We start from the raw sequence: 20,449 nt of genomic DNA, 5'->3' as shown, positions 1-20,449 counted from the left end.
ATCCTTAGGGCAGAGCTATGAGGCTAGAAGGCCTGGGGAAATCTCTGGAATGAAGGTTGAATTCACTAGGATGTTAGGTTTGTCTTAGAATTGTATCTACTGTTTATGGGCTACTGAGAGTACTTTGTGGTGTTTCTTATTTTCTGGAGGATGACATAAAAGCTGTCCTGTATTTGATAATGTGAGCTGGGTGCTTGCATAGAATCTGGGGAACCTTTTGACCACATCTGTGGAAACCTAGACACAAGCTGTCTTCTGAGGTTCCCAGAAAACATTTTAGGTGGAAGGAAAGCAAAATGAGTTAAAGAGCTAGCTATGATTTGGGGATATTGCCCTAAGACTGTACCCAGACCCTGTAAACACAGAGCTTGGAACACTGTACCTTGGGCTGAAATAGAGGAAGAAAAGGAAAAAAGAAAAAAATGAGTATGTAAGGACTCACCCTACTTCTGTAGTCAGTGTAAACACTGACTTCAATGTAATAGTATCCAAATTATACTTGTTGTTTTGGTTGCCTTTGTTCTTCTTTACTGGGTGTATGCTATGAACTTGTTACATGGTTATAATATATTGTTCTTTTGCTCTGTCTTCTTCAGTCTGAATCATTTCAAACAAGTCTTTCCATATTTCCTTGAATTCTTCATATTTCTTATAGTACAATAATCTCCCATTATGTTTGTATACTTTTATTTGTTTATCCATTCTCCAATCATTGGAGACATAGTTTGTTTCTAATTTTTTCCTATTACAAATGTAGATGTTAGGAATATTTTTGTACCAATAGGTTCCCCCCCCTCCCCCAGTGACCTCTTTAAGTTATATAATGCCAGTAATGAGACCACTGGATCAAAAGATATACAGTAATTTTTACTGTATAATTCCATATGTCATCATTATTCTTGAGTAATGAATGTTAAGCGGACGGCTGGCTCCTTTGCATGTGCTGAGAGAAGGTAAGAGCAGGCTAGAGTAGACGCCAGCAGATGGCGGTGTTGGTCTGTACTCATGCAGATGGACAGAGAGATTTTTTTCCTACGGAAGAAGACAAATTATTGTGTAAATTGGGCTTCTGAGAGTGGAATAGGCTATCTCAGCTGGAAAGGATTTTAGAATGTAGAATGTCAGAGACAGAAGGAACTTTAGAACATTGAATATTAGAATCGGAAGGGACCTTAGAACATAGACCACAGAATGCCAGAGCCGGAGAAACCTTGGGTCAAAGAACCATGGGATATCAGAGCTAGAACAGACCTTACTTAGCATATAGGATGGTAAAGCTAGAAAGAACCTTGGTACATAGAATGTCAGAGCCAGAATGTCAAAGCTGGAAGAGTCCTGAGAATATAGAATATTAGGCCTGGTACAGAGCTTAGAACATGGAATGTCAGCGCTGGAAAGGGACCTTAGAAAATAGAATGTTAGAGCTGGAATGGACCTGAGAACATGGAATATTAGATCTGGTACAAACCTTAGAACATGAAATGTCAGAGCTAGAAAAGAACCTTAGAATGTAGAATATCAGAACTGGAAGGGACCTGAGAACATAGAATGTCAGAGCTGGGAGGGCCTGAGAGCATACAATGTTAGACCTAGTACAGACCTTAGCACACAGGTTGTCAGAGCTGGAAGGGGCCTTAGAACATAGAATGTTAGAGCTGGAAAGGACCAAGGAACATCATTTGGAGAGCTGGAGTAGAGACCTTAGAGCTCACTCAGTTCAATTTATAGAAGAAGAAATTGAGTTCTTGAGAGGGAAAGGACATGCCCAAGGTCACACAGCTAGTTAGTGGCAGAAGCAGAAGTGCAACTCTGGAGATAGGCAGGGTAGTTCAGTCAAAAGAGAACTAGCGTTGGAGTCAGAGGACATGGGTTCAAGTCTTATCTCTGTTACTCCCTGAATCATCTTGGACAAGTCACTTAACTTTTCTGGGTCTCAGTTTCCTCACCTGTAAAATGAGGAGGTTGGCCTACATGGCTTCTGAAGTCCCTTCCAGCTCTAAATCTGTGAAGCACTGAGTCAGTGCTTTTTCCAGGATCACCCTGTGGCTGAGGTCCATCTTGGGTGGAGGTACAGAGCAAAGTTAACTTACATAAGAGGGAGCCTGTGCCATTGCTCTCATTAAGTCTAGTGGCCCTGAAGATCACGAGGAAGCCTTCTTTGGCCCCTAGATCTGTAGGGTGACCCCCTTGGTTACTACATTGGGGGACAGGAGCCTGTGACTCCAGGAAGGACTTCCATCCCCTCCTCTTGTGTGGGAGACATGGGGGGCTGTGGAGAGACAGAAGCTGGGCTGGCTCTCTCCTCTACCACATGGCCCACATCTCACCCTTTTCAGAAGCATCTAAACCAACATTTTCAAAGAAGTTGGAACCTTCTCAGCCTGCCTACCCACTCTTGTGTCATTTTCTAAACAGGACCAGCAGATGGGCTGTGAGCTCTTTCCAGGGACTCCTGGTTTCCAGGCTGGGGTGGGGTCCCCATAGAAGCACCCTTAAAACCTCCCTTCCCATCAGCCCCATAAGCTCCTGAGCTCTACCCTTCAGGATCTGAGGGCCAGAAGGTGCTGCCATTGCCTCTGCCTAGGGATTCTCCATGACCCGTCCAGCCCTGCCTGTCTGTGCCACCAGGATTCCCACAGAAATCTTGTAGATCTTTTGGCTGAGACAGCACCTGCCTCAGGAATCAAAGCATGTAGCACAGTGCCTGACACAGAGCTACAGGAGCTGTATAAATGCGTTTTCCCTTTCCTTCCCTTTCCCCTTCCTTGTAACAGGGGATTGAATCTCCCACCACTGGTCCTGCTCTGTTTGCTGTCCCCTGACCTCCCTTTTTTCCTCCCTTGTTCTGTTCTTAGACATTGGTGACTTTATGTCAAAAGTCAATGCAGTGTGTTAGAAACAGAAAATACAAGAAAAATGCTTGTAGTCAGGAGATCTGGGTTTGAATCCTGGCCTTTTCTGACTCTGAAAAAGTCATTTTATCTCAGTGTCAATGTTCTCATTTGTAAAATGGGGGTACCATTTCTACTGTCTACCTCATAGGGATAGTGTGGGGAAAGCACTTTGTAAACCTACAGTTTGGGAGAAATATGGGATTTTTTTAGTTATTCAATAAACATTTATTAAATGCTTTTCATGGGTCCCAGAAAGCAATGTCGTATCTTTCTAATTCTGTGCAAGTGCAACAAATCTTTAAAAAGTATATTATTTATTTATTTTAAACATTTTTTTTTTACATTTTGAATTTGAAATTCTGACCCTTCATCCCTTTCCCTACCCACTGAGAAGGCAAGCAATTATACATGTGGAATCATGTAAAACACATTTCTATATTGTTAAAAAAAAAACAAGAAAAATTTAGAAGTGAGAAAATTATACTTCAATTTGCACTCAAAGTTCATTAGTTCTCTCTGTGGAGGTAGAGAGCCTTTGTTCATCGTGAGTCTTTAGAATCATTTTGGATCATTGTATTGATTAGAGTAGCCAAGTCTTTCACAGTTGATCATCATTACAACATTGTTTGTACTGTGCACAATGATCTCCCTGTTCTTCTCATTTCACTTTGCATCAGTTCATGTAGGTCTTGCCAAGTTTTTTTCCCCATCATTTCTTTTTTTTTTTTTTTTGGCTAGGCAGTGGGGTTAAGTGACTTGCCTAGGGTCACACAGCTAGTAAGTGTTATGTGTCTGAAATGCCTTTTTTTTTTTGGCTAGGCAGTGAGGTTAAGTGACTTGCCCAGGGTCACACAGCTAGTAAGTGTTATGTGTCTGAGGCTGGATTTGAACTTCAGGTGCTTCTGAATCCAGGGCCAGTGCTCTATCCACTGTGCCATCTAGCTGCCCCTCTATCATTTCTTTTTTTTTTAAAATTTTTATTTTTTTCTTCATCATTTCTTATAGCCCAATAATATTCCATCATAATCATGTGCCACAACTTTTTCGGATGTTCCCCAATTGATGAGCATCCCCTCAATTTCCAATTCCTTGCCATCACAAAAAGCTGCTATAAATATTTTTGTACATGTAGGTTTTTCCTCCTAAAATATGGAATTATTAATCTTATTATTGTCTGTCTCCCTGGTTTCTGTCTCACTGTTGGCTCTGATCCTCACACTCTGTGGATGATCTGACTGTGCCTTATCTAAGGTTTCTGACTCATTACCTTGCTCTGACTTTTGTCACCTGGACATGTCTTTCCTCCCCCACTCCCATCTTGATCCATGCCCCTTGACTGGTTCCAGGCTTCCAGCTGTGAATTCACCACTAACTCTCTAGCCCTGCCTTGAGTCCAGTCTACTCCCACACCTAGCCCCAGTGGGTGCTTCCAGTCTGGCCTCAGTTTTCCTGGTCCTTTCTCTTTGCCAAACATCAGTGACCTGCTGCTGTCCACCATGCAGGTCCTGACAATGTATCCACAAGGGAGGCTTTGCAAGGGAAGCTGATTTGTCCAAGGTCATCTAGTGATTTTAATGCATTTGTTCCATGTTTGCAAGGAGGTCCAGCAATGAAAACGTAGGCAACTGGATGTGGTCTTAGGGGATGTAAGAAGACCTTTGAAGCTTGCTTGATTCTCCGTCGTGGCTCCATTGTGAAGTCGTCGTCTGAAGCTGGACGTTTCACCATTAGAGCTTTATCCCTTCAGTGCTTGTTGTCTCTCCCATGAGACTCCTTGGTGGCAGGGACCCTATTTTTGACTTTCTTTATATCTCCAACACTTAACACATAGTAGATGCTTAATAAATATTTGTTGACTGACTAACTGACTCTGGACAATGCAGGGAGCATTACTGAGGACTAATAACATCAGGAATGTGATGTCTTGACTTGCAAGTGAATTGGATTTAAGTGAGGCAGGGCTGTGCAAAGTCACCAGCCTCACTTCATTCTCTGGAGCCATCTGGGTCCAGTGGCAAGACATTGGTCCCCATCACTTTGGACAGTGACTTTGCAGCTGGAGGAGCTGGGAGGGATGTTTCTAGGAGCAGATGAGCTAAGTTACTACTAATTGTACCATCTTCCTGACATGGGAGAGAAGTCCTGGTGAGCAGGGCATATTTAAGAGATGAATGAATAAATGAAAAAAAAAACATTTAGTAAATCCTGTGTATCAGTGAGGTAGTCCCTGCCCTCAAGGAGTCTGCATTCTAATAAGAGAGACTTCACACATAAGGTTTAGTCTGGGGATTACTGGAATAGTGAGTGGAGCTAAGTGATGATTGTCACGCCCTTTCCAAAGTAGCAATTGATTTGTTTATTGTTTCCAGAGCAAGAAGTGGGAAGGGTGGAGGGTAGTGAGACTAGGGCTGATAGAAGAGCAGATGGCAAGATACCAGGGACAGGAGGTTGCATGGGAGGGAGAGGAAGCGTGGTCTGGGCTATCTAAATAGAGTTGGTTAAGTGAGTTTGTACTCTCTTAGTAGTCTTTTGTGTGTGTGTGTGTGTGTGTGTGTGTGTGTGTGTGTGTGTGTGTGAGGCAGTTGGGGTTAAGTGACTTGCCCAGAGTCACACAGCCAGTAAGTATCAAGCAATCAAGTGTCTGAGACCAAATTTGAACCTGAACTCAGGTCTTCCTGACTCCAGAGCCAATGCTCTATCCACTGCACCACCTAGCTGCCCCAGAGTTTGCACTTTCTTACTCCTACCCTGGCAGGAGTTCCAAAACAGAGTGGACATACTCCTCAAAGAGGGGAGGAAAGCATGGTTTTAGGTTTCACTTAACAGGGAGATATTCCAGGAGGGGAGACTGAGGCAGCAACAGGGCAGATGGCAAGATGCTCAGGGTGGATGGCTATTGGTTGACTACTGTTAGTGGATGTAAGACTGGCTTCTCCCTGATGAGAGATACTGCCCCAAGTAAGCATTTGTTGGGGGAGGACACAGGGGAGGCTGGAGCTGCACAATGTGGGTAGCCCTGGCTATCAGTCCATCCATGGGTATGTATCTCTGGGTCCTGCTGCTGTGCTGACATGCTGGATAGGCAGCTGGGGATGGGGAATGGCAATTTGTGGTCTGTTTCTGTCTCCCCTCCCAGGGGTGCCATGTTCTGATGCTTGTCCTGAAGGAAGGGGTCAATTGATTGGAAAAGGAAATCTAAGATGACCAGAAAATTCAGGTATATTTGATAAAGTGATTGATCCGAGACTATATTCTCTCTCTTCTGGCGTATATGAGAGTTCTGCATGTTACTGGTATTTCTCACTCTCAGGCCCCCAAGTACCATTCAGTGGTTTTTAGGGTAGAATAAAAACCCCTGAGTAATTTATAGATTTGCCCTCTGGCCTTGGCTGCCCCTGGTGGGTACTCTTTGGGCCTTGGACCTATCCAGACCCCATCCTCCCATTCTGGTATTTGGCTCCGTTCCAACTCATTGCTGGTACCCCATCAATGCCTCATAAACCCTGTATGCAAAATCTATCCTAACAATCTTGGGAAATGAATCATGCAAGGCTCTTTTTCTTTAAACTAATGAGCTATTTCTTCATTTCTTATTGAGTTTTCGAAAGGGAGGTAGAGTCAGTGAACTCATGCAAATCTTGGAAATTGGCATCCTCAGACCTTCATGCAAGGTATTTGAAGTGCACAGATGTTTGCTGGCTTAAATAAGAGACCTCGCTGGTGTGAAAAATATGTTACCCCCAAATTTTTCACTCAATTGGTCTTGAGTTGGGAATGAAATCTGCCAATCTGCGTTCTCTTTCTCCAGGACGAGAATGGATCTTTGATCCCTTTTAAGAACGAGAATGGAACTTGAGAATGGAGAAATCAGCATCAATGGCACATTCTGTATGTGTTTCAAGACTGTGAGGATGTAAACACAAGACTGCAGATCTTTTGAGTGTATTATTGATTTAGATGGATCAGGGCCTAACACATGTTTCTTTGGCTGATTATTTTTTGACAGTAAGAATTGCACATCTGTTGATGTTTCACACAAAAATAACAAAGTCGGCATCTTTCTTTTTTCTTTTTCTTTCCTTTTCATGACTTTATTTTCTGTGGCTACCCTTTATAACTTAAAATCAGAAGACCCGGATTCTATTCTGTGCTCTGACACTTATTAGCTGTGTGACTTTGGACGAGTCACATCAGTTTCCACATCTGTGAGATGGAAGTTATAATATTTGCACTACCTTCTCCATGGGGATGTTGTAAGGTCACATGAGTCTTGCATAAATGTGATTATTTTTCACTTGTGAATTTTATTATTTCCCTCAGAAAAGATGCCCTATTGCTTATATCTCTAAGGGTGAATCCTCTTCTTCAGGGGAGGCCAGGTCTGAACAACCTGGGAGCTACTGATTCCTTTCTGTTCTCCTGAGCCTTGCCTGGCTATGTGACTGCTGACTCACTGCTGGCCCCGACTGTTACAGTCTGTACACAACTCAGACTGCAGCTTCCCTACCAAACCTGACTCTTAAGATCCTGTTCTGATGTTCTCTACCTGGGCACCTTCTCTTGTCCTCACATGCTTGCTCTCCCAACCTACCCCTATGCTGTTCACCTGGTTCCAGGCTCTCAGCCTCTTCTGTACAGAGTGGGGGGGCCCTGCCTGTGGTTCTTCCACTAGCTGGGCCGTCTAGATTCTGTTATGCAATAGGAGACAGTTAGATGGGCAGAGTTCTGGACTCGGAGTTAGGAAGACGGGTTTAAATCCTGCCTCAGACGTCTGGGGAAACTCCCTTAACTTCTCTAGAATTCATTTTCCTTACCTGTAACATGAAGAGATTGGACTCAGTAGCTTCTGAGGGCAACCCCACCCTTACCCCCTCCCTGTCTCTGTCTGTCTGTCTCCCTCCCTCCCTCTTTCTATTTCTTTCTCTCTCTCTCTGTCTCCTCTTCCCTCTGTCCCTCCCTCTCCCTGTCCCTGTCTCTCTTTCTCTCTCTTTTCTCTCTCTGTCTCTTTCTTTTGCTCAAAAGCAAGAATAGAAGTAGATTTATCATTTATTTATCAGCTGCCTTCCCCTTTCTGTGTGACTGGCCCTATGCTAGCCTTCCAGTCACTGCTTGTTGGCTAGTTGTAGGGGAGAACAGGTGACAGCCTTATTCATTCATGTATTCATTAAATGCCTGCTAAGCACACACTCTGTATAGTCTCATTGCTGCTGGGTGGGGCAAGGCAGGGAGAAATGGTGGAATGGTGTCTTTCTCCTCCTCCCCGACCCTACCCCAATGTCACTAGGGCATCGAATCATAGATAACATGAGATGTGAGAGCTGGCATACCATTTGGTCTGGTCAGCTGATTTTATAGAAGAAGAGACTGAGGTTCAAAGAGAGGACATGAATTGTTGAAAGTCACGCGATAAAGTCAATGGTGGAGCCAAGAACCCAGGTCTTCCATCTTTAGTCCAGTGTGCTTTCATCCATAACCTTACTCTAATCTGGCCATTGCCAGTTGTCTTGACTTATGTTCTTCTACTGGAATACAGCGATTTGGAAGAGTGAGGCTGATGACTTTGCACAGCTTTGCCTCACTTCAATCCAGTTTGCTTGCGAATCAAGGCATCAGCCTCCTGATGTCATTGGTTCTGTCTGAGAACAAAGTCCAATCTACCTTTCCAACCTTATTACAAATTTTTCCCCTATACATGCACATCATGGCCCAGTATTCCATTTCCCATCTCCACACCTTTGCGTCTTCCACTCTCACATTACCTCTGTCTTTCAGAGTTCCTAGTTTCCTTCAAGGCTCGGCTCAAGTGTTAACTTCTGTATGAGGTATTTCCTGATCCCCTTGCTGCTCGTACCTTCCCCCTGAAGTCAACTTATATTTCTTTTGTATGTACATATATGTGTAAATGCCATCTTCTTCGGCCAAACTGTAAATTCCTCGAAGACAAAGACTATTAAAACTAATGTCTTTGTATGCCTTCAGGCAGTGTACTAAAAATTAAAAAAATTTTTTTTTAATTTTAAAATGCTTTTTGATTATTATCATTATGCTATATACTAAATTTGTTATTATTATCCTAGATAATAAAAACATTTTGTTCATTTCTTGAGCAAACATTAAATGGACATCTACTATGTGCAGGATCCTCTGCTTGACGCTAGAGCATTTACAAAGAGAAATAAGTCATTATGCCCATCTTCAAATAGCGTCAATCAGGGCAGCTAGGTTGCACGGTGGATAGAGCGCTGGCCCTGGAGTCAGGACAACCTGAGTTCAGATCCAGTCTCAGAGCAGAGACTTGACACTTACTAGCTGTGTGACCCTCGGCAAGTCACTTAACCCCAATTGCCTCTCCAAAACAACAGCAACAAACTAAATAGCGTCACCAGCAGACATGTCAATCAGTTGTCCTACAACTCCATTCACCTGCCCTGTCACTTCTCTGATGGAGACACCTCTCCCTTGTCTTGTCACCTGTTAGAATCCAAACTCCCAGAGGGCAGGATTCCTTTAAAAATATCAAAATAATAATGATGTGTTTCACCTTTCCTATTTGTATCCCCAGTGTTTAGTACAGGGCCTAGTGCTTAGTCAGCACTTAAAAAATGCCTTTTCATTCGTTCATTCGTTCATTGATTTGTTAATTTATTTTACTGCAGAATCTCCATTAAGAAATTGACTATTTCCTTCTAAAAAACTTTCTTCAAGGGTGCCCTTGATGCGTGTGTAGTGTTCTCTGAAGAATTATGTAGAGATGAGAAAGTAAGCGTTTGGGCTTATGGTTCTGATGTTTTAGAACTTGCTTGTTTTTTTTTTTTTTAAATAAGGTCCAAGACTTTTTTTCATGTTGTTGGTGTATAATTTGTCTTGAGACACCTTAGGAATTGATCCCTCGACACTTTAAAAACTTTGACACTTCTGACAGAGATCTTGATCTAGTCTAGCTGTTTTTCCCTTTAAATAAAAAAACCCTAAAACGTTCTGTAATACTTCCACTTCCCCCACTACCCATTCTGTGGTATTACAATCTGAGTGTGATGGCTTTACTATCCTTACTGATAATTGCAAATTTGTTATAAAATCATTGTAGATCATTTTCATCTTTCCTCTGTTTTTTGCCCTTCTTCTAGTGTCGTTTGCTTTTGTTTGTTTGTTTGTTTTGGCAATTGGGATTAAGTAATTTGCCCAGGATCACACAGCTAGTGTCAAGTGTCTGAGGCCGTATTTGAACTCAGGTCCTCCTGACTTCAGGGCTGGCACCTAGCCACCCCTTCCAGTGTCATTTGTAAATGCCCTAAGGAAGACTTTCCTTAATTGAGTCAATCATCAGGCTTTCTTTAAAACTGATTTTTTTAGACCAATTCTTACTGTTTTATGAGGCAATCTTGCCCATAATCTTCTACCATATTTCACTGTAAGATTTTTAAAATGAATTCATACTTTAGATCTTTCTCTGACTTCTAGCCTATCATTCTCCCATCATCAAGTGTTGCCCTTGGCCTCCATATTTCTCTATTTGGCAAGTAGGTCAAGTGTTTGCTGACGAATGTAATTTTTAGATTCCTTTAGTCTCCTTGTTATGGTAATTGATTTGCATCACTTCTGTATGAAATTGTCATGATTGTTGTTGATGTCCTTTCTTCCATCCATTTCCCATTTTTAACTGCATAAATAAGTCATTGAAATAAGTTAGGATGGAGATATTTTAATTTTATGCCATATCTTTTTCTTCTTTTTATAATTTCTTCTAGCTTAATATTAATTTTGATCTTTGTGCTAAAGAATTGATGGTCTGACTGTACACCCACAGCTGATTCAGGAATGAGTCTCACGGTAGGAGTGAGTCATTTCCTGTCTATTAAAATATAAGCGATTTCTTTTCTTTTTCTTTCTGCTATTATTCAGTGCTTGTTGTTTCATCCAGGACCTTTGGTCCTTTTCTTGAAGTAGGTATTCTTTATATATTGGTGTGAGTCTGTAAGTCCTTAGCCTTTTTCATTCCTTACTCTTCAACCATATTTTTCCAATGTATTTTTTGTCCTCCTATGCTTCCCTTTACATTGAAGTTACTGAGTATCCAAGAATTTGTTGTTGTTCAGTCATTTTTCAGTCTTGTTTGACTCTTCATGGCCTCATTTGGGGTTTTCTTGGTAAAGATACTGGAACAGTATACCATTTCCTTTTCTAGCTCACTTTACAGATGAAGAAATGGAGGTAAACAGAGTCAAATGACTTAGTCGGGGTCACACAGCTACTAAGTGTCTGAGGTTAGATTTGAACTCAGGAAGATGAGTCTTCCTGACTCTAAGCCTGGTACTCTATCCACTGCGCCATCCAGATGAACTAGCCAAAAATGTGGTGATTTAATTTAGAAAGTCTTATAGAATTCTTTGTGAAATTTCTCTACTTCTTCATTCTCTGCAACAGATGATGTATCATGCACCAGTATGGGCTGTAATTATTTTTATGGTGGTCTTTTTTTACAAATATAGGATGAAAAAAGATTTCCCACGAAATGATATTTTGTGTTGTGTTTTGTACATAAGATAAAACCAGCTCTGCTAAATGCTTTGTTTAGCCAGCTCTGCTAAATGCTTTGTTTAGCTTTCTTTTTTGAGTTTTTCTTTATTTTAGACTAAAACACCAGAACACAAATACAGAATAGAGAAAAGAAAAAAATATCGTAAACTTAAATATTGAAACAAAAATACAAAGTAAGAAAAGAGGAAAAAAGCATGTCATGTGCATAGCAGAACGTAACAGAGGATTCAAAATATATAGTGATAAATTTTCATTTCAAGAAAGTCTGTATGGTATATACTACACATTGTGTTGATAGCTGTCCATCTTTTCTTTGCTTCCTTCTAAGTTTTCTGTTGTTCTCTTCTGTGTATTTTTTACTTTGTTCTTCCTTCCCCTCCCCATCCCCACCCCCAGCCCTGAAGGCTACAATTAAGTGCGGGTATTTATATATAGATATATTTTTATATATCTATATATAAATATTCCCACACTTATTGTTTAGCTTTCTTTGGAGAACCAATAAGCCTACCTCTCTTTTAGCTGCAATTTCCTTTTGTTAAGATTGACACAACTCAATTCCTTTATTAGGATGGCCACCAGGACATGAGGATGGTCGTTGGACAAGGATCTCACATTTAGAGTATCAATAAGTAATTTATTTAATGTTATTTAATGGTCTAAAACTGCATTGATCCCTGGCCCTTTGTGCCCCCTTTCCTAGCCTTCTGTCATGGTCACTGCAGGAAGGGGATGCACAGGACTAAGAGCCCGTTTGTATTTTTTTCTATTTTGGTTTTGCTGAAACCAAAGAAATTATCACCCAGTTGCCGGCCCACTGGTAGTGACCCTTCCCTTTATTAGCTAAACTGGTGCTTGGAAAGCACATACATTTTGTTAAACCTACAATGGACTCGGAGCCTTTTGAGCTTGGTAAGATCAGTCAGGGCTTGCCCTCTACTGTCATAGCCACTGACAGCAGCTAGGCGGCATAGTGAGTAGAGTTGTTGGTCCTTCATTCTCCAAGAGGAGAGCTCAGGGAGGTGATGTCATGGCTTGCAAGTGAATTGGATTTAAGTGAGGGGGAGAGGTGTGCAAAGTCACCAGCCTCACTTTCTCTTCTGGAGTCATCTGGGTGCAGTGGCCAGATACAGATCAAGATGATGGCAGATGGCCCCCCCGAGTAGAGTGTAGGCTTTGAAGTTAGAAAGATCTGAGTTTGAATCCAATCTCAGATACTTCTTAGGTCTATCAAGTCACACAAGACTTCCTGGTATGTCACTTAACTTCTCTCAGCCTTGGTTTCCTCGTCAGTAAAATGGGGATGATAGCACCTAATTCATGATCTTAAAGAGCTATATAAAGGCACGTTGCTAACAGGATTGTTGTTGTTACCTTTGAGAACCTAGGATCACCTCCATGCTAAAGTGAGGCAGCAGAGATGGCTTTGTTTCATGTGCGTGATCTTATTTAATCCTTCTAACGGTCCCCTAAAGTAGGAAGCATGAGTGTTATTATTCTCCTTATTTTGTAGATGAGAAAGCTGAGGTTGACTTACTCATGACATTACTTGCCTAAGGAGCAGAGTCAGGATTTGAACCCGAGTCTCCCGGTTCCTAATTCAAGGCTGTTTCTATAAGACTGCGTGACCTCACACACTTCTCTTTTTCTTCTTTTTCAGTCATGTCTGGCTCTTCATGACCCCATTTAGAGTTTTCTTGGCAACAGTACTGGAATGGTTTGTCACTTTCTCCTCCAGCTCATTTTATAGAAGGGGAAACTGAGGCAAGCAAGATTAAGTAACTTGCCCAGGGTCACACAGGTAGTAGGATTTTGACTCAGGTCTATCCTGACTTCGGCCTGGTGCTGTATCTCCTGTGCCACCTAGCTACCCCAGGTGCCCCTAGCATTTTCCCCTCCCAGGGATTAAAGGAAAGATGGGAGATATGAGAAGGAGAATGGTCGGCTTCTGCCTAATCTCCTTAAGACCTTAAGGTGTTTTTGAATTGGTCATTGTTGAGGACAAGGGTAACTTGAAGATGAGTTAGAAAGGACTGAAGTGATCCAGAGTGAAGGAAGCAGAGCCAGGGGAACAGTCTATACAATGACTACAGTAATATACATAGAACAGCAAAACCAGATTGAATTCTAATTCTAATGTGCAGACCTGACCCCTCCCCCCCAGTGAAGCATGAGAATGTGCCTCCTCCCTTTGAAGAGGTGTGGGGGTCTATGGAGGTGGAACACAGCATACCTTGAGACAGACTCATTTGATGTATTGGTTAGTTTTGCTGTCCCCTTGCCTCCCTGTCCCCTTTTCTTATAAGGCATGGCCTTCTGTGTGGAGGAAATGATAGATTGGGAAATGACGTAGATATAAAAATTATATATTTTGATACATATGTGTGTATGAATATATTTGTCTATGTATTTATATATACATACAAAGATACACACATACAAATGCTGGAATTACTTGCAAAGGACTTGAATGTATGAGATAGCCCTGCCTGGTCACCTCATGGAATCTTGGGAGGATGAATTGGGTCTTATTGCAACTGGAGAAGTGAAAAGATGCTCCTTGACACCTTTAGGGTTTACAGCCTGGGATTGGAAATATCACCAGCAGTGCTGTGTGGGTGACATTTCTCAGTCTTCTTGCCTGGGGCTGAGTCAGAGATAAGAGCAGCCTTATGGGATGGGGTGGCGGGGTGGCATTTTCACACCTCTGCTTCCGGTCCTCTTCAGAAGAGCAACAAATGTGCAAAAATGAAAATCATTTCAAAAGTTATTAACAAATCCTCTTCAGGATTTTCTCCAAAGATTCTATTGCAGTCCAACTATATTCAGTGGACAGGATGATTTCCTACCTCTGTGCCTTTGTTCAGGCAGATCCCTATGCCTAGGATGCCCTCCCTTCACTACTCTTTTCTGCATGATGAATTCCTGCTCATCCTTTAAGACCCAATTCAAATGCTACCTTCCCTAGGAAGCCTTCTCTGATTCCCCACTTCTTCCTTCCCTTGACCTCAGCTCTACCAGTAAAGACCCTTTCCTTTTTTTTTTTGGACTTCATGAAATGAGTGATTTGTACCTCTTTTATGTACTTATTCATTACTATGTATAATGATCTATCAAATATTTGTGAAATTAGTGGTGATTTTCATCAAGTGTTCTAATTTGTAGATGTTATCAGCCTAATGACAATTAGCTCAGAAACGTAAGAGCCTCCTCAGTGAAATCCATAGGCATTTCTTTTTTTTTTTTTTTTTTGGCTAGGCAATGGGGTTAAGTGATTTGCCCAGGGTCACACAGCTAATTAGGTGTTATGTGTCTGAGGCCAAATTTGAACTCAGGTCCTCCTGAATTCAGGGCCTGTGCTCTATCCACTGTGCTACCTAGCTGCCCCAATCCAAAGGTATTTCTAAGAGATTAGTGTAACAATCCACCCTGGAAAAGCCAAATGGGCAAGAAAAATACATCACCCTTATTACAACATGTAGTTGGAAGAGCAGCTCATTGAGTTAGCTGGCTAATATGTACTTCTTAGAAAAAATCAATCCTAGGAGGCAGCTAGATGGCACAGTGGATAGATAGACTCTGTCCTTGGAGTCAGGAGGACCTGAGTTCAAATCCGGCCTCAGACACTTGATGCTTACTTAGTATTGTGTGACCCTGGACAAGTCACTTACCCCATTGCCTAGCCCCCCCCAAAAAAGGAAAATTAATCCCAGTTGACAGTGAGCTGGGCCCAAATAGATGGACAGAGCCCTTAGCTTAAAATCAGGAAAACCTGAGTTCAAATACACTTTTTAGGTATGTGACCTTGGACAAGTCACTTAATCAATAAACGTTTATGAAGTACCTACTGTATGACAGGCACTGTGCTAAGTGCTGGAGATATTAAAAGAGGCAAAAGACATTCCTTCCCTCAAGGAGCTTGTAATCTAACGGGGGAGATGACATGCAAACAAATTATGTATACATATATATGTATATACACACACACAAACGAGCTTAAGTAGGTAATTAAGAGAAGGAAAGCACTGGCAGTAAGAGGGGTCAGGCAAGCTTTCAGTGTCAGTTTCTCCATCTGTAAAGTAAGAGGCTTAGACTTGACGTCCTCCAAGATCCATGCTGGCTCTAAACCTGCCATGTAATGTCCTGATACCTGCCTGATCACTCCTTCTTGTCACCGTGACTGATCTATCATTTCAGTCACGTGGGCTAGCTGTGGGTGTTCTCCAAGACTTTGAGGGTAGGTTGGATTTCATTTAGGAAATAGCATAGTGCTTTCTTCTAATGATCCCAATGTCCTCACTGTGTCCAAAGCTTATCTTTTACGTTTTCATTTTTTAACCCTAAGCACTTTGATTCTTTTCAATTTGCACCAAACGCTGACTTTTCCACACATCCACCAGCAAATTTAGGAGGAGCTGATATAGACTGCAAAGCCTGTGGACATTCCTTTTCGTTTTTTGAAACTCTGGATGGTGGGACACCATCTCAGGGGAGATCATGATTGCAGGTGAACCAAAGGTCGACGGAAAGACACATGGTGGGTGTAAGTGGGCTTTAACGTACCACCAATGATATGTGAAAGGTGGTATAAAAGGCATCAAGCAAATGAAGTGGCTGTTGTCTGGCGTAAGTTTGAGGACAAAGTTTAAGGTTTGAAAGACGGAGCGTTTGTAGTACCTGGACAGCCAGGCTTGGAGTCAGGATGATCCAGGTTCAAATCTCAATTTTGGCTTTGTGACTCTGGGTAAATTGCTTAGCTTCTCTGTGCCTGAGGCCACTCTCTGAGACTATACATTGTATAGCAGGAGCTCATCTATTGGGAAAGGGAACGTCGTCAAGGGGAGCACCTTACATTGATGTAATCATAGGTCTGGAATATACCCCCCACCATGTGATTTTCAAAGCCTTGTAAGGTAGCAGAAAGAGGGAGTAATAGAGGGGCACCCAGATTATTAATGCACCCAGCATTACCCTTGAGATATTAAAACGGCCACAACAAGGTGTGGTTGGTGCCATGTCCCTCAGCGGAACAAACACCCACATCCACAGGATGATTGAATCACTGCAGCTTTGAAGTTAAGAGTAATTTTGCCGTAGTGCCTACTGGACTATAAACTCCATGAGGGCAGGGATTGTGGGCTGTCATACATTTAAATCTGGAGATTGGCCGAGTGAGAGAGATCAAGCATAGTCTGTTGGTGGCCCATGACCCTCTATAGCGTTGCTTGGATCAGATTAAAATGTAATTGGGAAATATTTAGCAAAATAAATTAAAATGCAGTAAAACAGAGATAATATTATATTTTAAAACTAAAACAGTATGTGTTCCACAGTGATCTTTACATACAGATTAGTAACCCTTGTTTCTATGTGAGTTTGATGTCATTGGTCTAGAACAACCCTCTATGTAAGTAAGTGCTGTGTCTCTTCCTAATGTCTCCTACGGGGCTCTGCACATTTGTGGAGGGTGAGGATTACCTGTGATTTCAACAGAAATTCTTTTTTTTTTGGCTAGGCAATGGGTTTAAGTGACTTGCTCAAGGTCACACAGCTAGTAAGTATCAAGTGTCTGAGGCCAGATTTAAACTCACGTCCTCCTGACTCCTGGGCCCATACTCTACCCACAGCATCACCTCAGTGCCCCCTTCAACAGAAATTCTTGATCAAATGCAGAAGGGCACCTATGTTGTAATTTATAGCTTTAGAGAATCCATCTCCTACGAGAAGCTGTTCCATTTTGGGAGGCAGGTAGATGGCTCAATAAGTCAGGAAGACCTGAATTCAGATCCTTCTTCTTACACAAGCTGTGTAACCCTGGGCATGTCACGTAAAAAAACCCCCCAAAAACACAAAACTCCATCTGCCTCAGTTTCCCCATCTGTAAAATGGGGATAATAATAGCGTTGATGGAAGGAGAAAATGAGCTATTCTCTGTAAAGTGCTTTGCAAACTTTTAAGGACTATAGAAATGCTAGCTATTATTATTAGGACAGGCTAGATGCTCTCTAAAATGTTCTCTTTTTTCAGTTCTGTATTCCTATGATTTGATTTCCCTTGCCCCAGGCACTAGATGGATCCTTAGACTGCATCGGCTTTTCTGGCTTCCACATCTTTCAGCTGATTGCTTTAGCAGGTTTTTCTTTATGTTTGCTACCCTCCTGTTTGCACGTAGGCCTCTCCTTCCCCTCTTCCGATGGCACTCGGTGTCACTGGTGACTTATTCGTGACACTTGGCGGAGAACAGTCCTCCGTTCCCCATGGAGACAGACTGCTCGTGCAAACACCTGGCAACAGCTGGCACAGCACTGAGCGCTCCCGTTATTACTTTCTCTGTGCATTTGCCTGTGAAGCCCTCATCAAGGCTGCAGAAGGATGAGGACGGCTGCAGACAGCCTTGTGAGGGAGCCCCAGGGTGGGACAGAGGGAGAAAGATGCGGTGGAAGCAGTGCTGATGGCCACAGGTGGCAGGCGTGGAAGGGGGGACATGCGTCATCCCTACGGTCCTTGACTGGCTTGTTGATTTGGGGCAGTCATCGGTGCACAGCTATGGAGGGAAATGACTCTTTCCTTTGCTGTTGGTGAAAATTGTTGCTCTTACCTCTTTATGATTTATTGCAGTAGAGAGGCAGTGCTGAGGCAGAAATAGCAGGGTTTCAGGCCTTCCTCCTTCCCGCTGAGGATCTGGAAAGGACCTTAGAAATCATTTCCATCAGGGTCAAGTGTGAGAGGTGGGATTTGAACCCAGGTCTCGTTGGTTTTTTATTTTCATTATTACTATCATCATCCAGTACTTAGCACAGTGCCCTGCACATAGTAAGTACTTTAATAAATGCTGGTTGAGTAATTAATTATTATACTGGTCCAGGGCTATGGAATTCCTGAGAGTGTGTGTGTGTGTGTGTATACACACACATCTCTACATCTGTCTATACACAGATATACATATGTTCAGATATACATACATGCATATGGCAGTCAGGGTTAAGTGACTTGCCCAGGATCATGCAGCTTGGATTTGAACTCAGGTCCTTCTGACTCCAGGGCTGGTGCTCTACCCACTATGCCACCTAGCTGCCCCACAAATACTCTTAAAGAGTCAGGATGTGCTGGAGCAGGAGGCTCTTTGGAAGGCTCTGGAGGGAGTTGAGCCCAAAGGGGAGATTCCCAGTGATGGAATAGGCTGTGTCATTAGGTAGACTCATGTCATTAGAGGCCTTTGTAGAGGCCTGCTGAATGACCTCTTTGTCAGGGAGGCTGCAGAAGGGGGGGTTCCTATTCAGGTGTAAATTGGATTAAATGGCCTAGCAAGCAGACAGCATGGTTTAGTGCTGTAGTTGTAGTCAAGGAAGACCCAAGTTCGAATCCTTCCTCTGACACTTACTGGTTTGGTGATCCGGGGTCACTTAGCCATTCAGAGCCTCAGTTTCCCCTTCTATAAAATGGAGAAGTAATTCCTGGATTACCCACCTCTCCAGGGTAGTTGGGAAACCCCAAAAGAATAATGTATGTAAAGATTTCTGTGCACTTTAACAAACTATATAAATGTCTTTTATCATTATTACTGTAAATACCCTCTGAGGTCCCTTCAAGCCCTCTGATTCTGTGATTCTATAAACATTGGCTGAGTGGGTGGAGGCTATTGTTCCATCAGGACACAGACCCTTTTATCTGCTCTTCCTAGCCTCAGCTTTATCTCCGATAAATTATTAAAGAGGAAAAGATGTTTTCTCCTCTCCATCTGAAGCAGAAAGGGAGAGGCGCTAAGTGGAACAGACCCATTCCTATTGCATTTGAACTTGGAATCTATAGAAAAGACAGAGGAAGGGAGGATTTAACTTGAATCTGATGGTTTTTTTCCCCCCTGCATGCCCTCTTGAGGATTTTTTTTTTGGAGGGGGAGGGTTGAATTCTCTCTTAGGTGGTAAATTATTGAAATGGATAAAATATATATTATTTGTTCAATAATGCAGAGGGTGGCTGACCCCTTTGGGAGGCTTCTTTGAGAAACATCTCCCTCTTCTGTAGTGCAGGGTGAGAGGTGGCCTGATGTTATGGAAAGAGTCAGAATACCCTTTTCCTCTTGGCTCTGTCAGTAATCTGTTGTGACCTTGTACAAATCACTTCCCCTTTCTCAGTCTTGGTTTCTTCATTTATATTGAGGGGCTTGGAACTCTGAGTAATTAATCTTTTTTAAAAATTTATTTTTTTTTCTTAAAATTTGGATTTATTTATTGACAGTTGTTTAACTGAATCAAATGGTAAACTGCCGGAGTCACAAATTTCATATCCCTGCCCTAGGGTGTGTCTGAGTAATCATAATGACCAATTGTGGTCTTGGAGAAGAGATACTGAAATTGTCCTCTTCATTGCCATAGAGAGAAAGAGGGACTATGGGTGCAAAGTGTTGCATACATTGTCAGGCAGAGTCATTTTTTCAGTTGGTTTTGCTTAACTGTTTATCTTTGTTATAAGGGAGGACTTGATCGGCAATATAAGGTATATCTAGAAAGGAATGTGATCTAAAAAAAGCATCCATAAAACACATTTGAAAATTAAATAAAATAAGAGGATTGGGCTTGATGATCATTAGAAATCCTGATGAGACTTGTTCTCTAGACCTGACCACTAGAGCTATTCCTGGAAGACTGGTAATGGAACAGAGGAAGCATGTGAAAACTCAGAAAAATCTCTGGTTTCCCAAGGCTAGCCTTTCTGCCAGTAGGCTGTCTCTGCTCTAGAGATATTCACTACTCCTCTCTGTCCCCCTTTCTCTAGAAATCTTTTACTGTTAGAAACTTCTATTTGCCATACAACCTTGCTGGTTAGTTCTTAATTGTCTGTGATATTATAGCTGGAAAACCAATCAGATGAGCCCGAGTGATACCAAACTATAGAGCACCTGACCTTCTGCCTTCCATGGAACCCTGTCCCAAATACCTATGGGAGAGCCCAAATGTCCTGAACTGAGGAAATGGAGGTGTGCCCGAGAGCCTGGCATACTCTGGGTGCCAGGGTAG

This window comes from Phascolarctos cinereus, unplaced genomic scaffold (assembly GCF_003287225.1).
Source record: "Phascolarctos cinereus isolate Bilbo 61053 unplaced genomic scaffold, phaCin_HiC Scaffold_2;HRSCAF=192, whole genome shotgun sequence".
Lineage (NCBI taxonomy): Eukaryota > Metazoa > Chordata > Mammalia > Diprotodontia > Phascolarctidae > Phascolarctos > Phascolarctos cinereus.
Note: the sequence above shows the minus strand (reverse complement) of the source record.